The sequence below is a fragment of the Gopherus flavomarginatus genome, chromosome 8 (genome assembly GCF_025201925.1).
Source record: "Gopherus flavomarginatus isolate rGopFla2 chromosome 8, rGopFla2.mat.asm, whole genome shotgun sequence".
NCBI classification, from domain to species: Eukaryota; Metazoa; Chordata; order Testudines; family Testudinidae; genus Gopherus; species Gopherus flavomarginatus.
This window is the reverse complement of record NC_066624.1, coordinates 11,517,186-11,518,513: the sequence shown is the minus strand read 5'-3', so window position 1 is coordinate 11,518,513 and position 1,328 is coordinate 11,517,186.

Here is a 1,328-nt window from a genome sequence, read left to right as displayed (position 1 = left end):
CAAAACCCACTGAACGCTTTCATACCCAGAAGAGCAGTACCATCAGACCAACCAGAGTCCTCATGTCTTGCCACCTCCCTTTTTCTATTTTCAGAGCATCAGCCTCATGTAGGGCTTTCAGTGACTGTCCAGAGAACAAATAACCAGAGGTGACTAGACACCAGCCAGTTCATTCAACTCAACATATTAATGCAGAAATCTTAAAAACAACACCCACTTTGTGTTTCTCATACTTTGAATATTAAATGACTGTAAACGTTGCCTAAAGAAGAAACATCAAACCACTTCCTTTGCTCAGAAGCTCCGAGATGTGTATGATTTTAAAAGATTTACTTTGATGCTGATTTACTGCCTTGAATCTGGGATTTTCTCATCTCAAGCTTGGGCAAATAACATGAATGAGATCTGAATTAGCCATCTTAAAAACAAATACACAGGATGACCTAGATTTACTTCACATCTTAAAAAGGAAGTGACAGCAGCTCTAATCCAAAAGTTACAAACTGACACTTGGGAATCTCAGCTCTGGCACATTTAGGGCAAAGTTGATTGCGATCAAATTTTTCTTTCCAAAAAAGCTTTTACTAATTGAAGGGTTTGTAAGATGACTGAATTATGCATATTATTTCTATGGGCCCATCTCAAAAAAGACTCAACTCTTTTAGTACATGGAGAGAGAGGGCCAAATTTTCTCCTGACATAGCTCCACTGACTTCATAGGCACTGTATTCACCCCTCCCTGGTCATCATGGTGTCTGGTCCATTGTTTGCAACTCAGAGTGCACACTACAAGCTGTACATACAAATCACACTATGAGCACAGAAGCAATGTAACAAAAATTCAAATAGAATCTTAAACATCAGGCCAAATCCTGATCCTATAAAAGTCAAAAGCAAAAATTCATCAACTTCGGTGGTTCCAAAGTCTGCTCCACTGTCCTCACACTTAATTAGTGCCTGATTCTGCTCTCCAAGTAGTTCCACTGAATTCAAGCAGAAGATGGAAACTTATATACACAGACCACCAAAGCTACTATACATATCAACATGCAAGGGAATCCTGTGAAGTTAAAATGCTGGCACCTTCACTCCAGGGAATAGGACATATGTATTTTTTCTATTGCCCCTCTGACAGGGTATGTCAAGTAGATGATTTTAGAGATCTGATTTTAGTGTGCTCATTTTGGAGCCCAAAATCCTTTTGGGGAGAGGGAGAGAGAACGCGCACACATGCACGCACATAAGCCAGTCACATCAAGAGTGACCTGCATTGTGACAATTAAAAATAAGTGAAATTGTAAATCTCTTCCAAGGTCATGAAATACTTT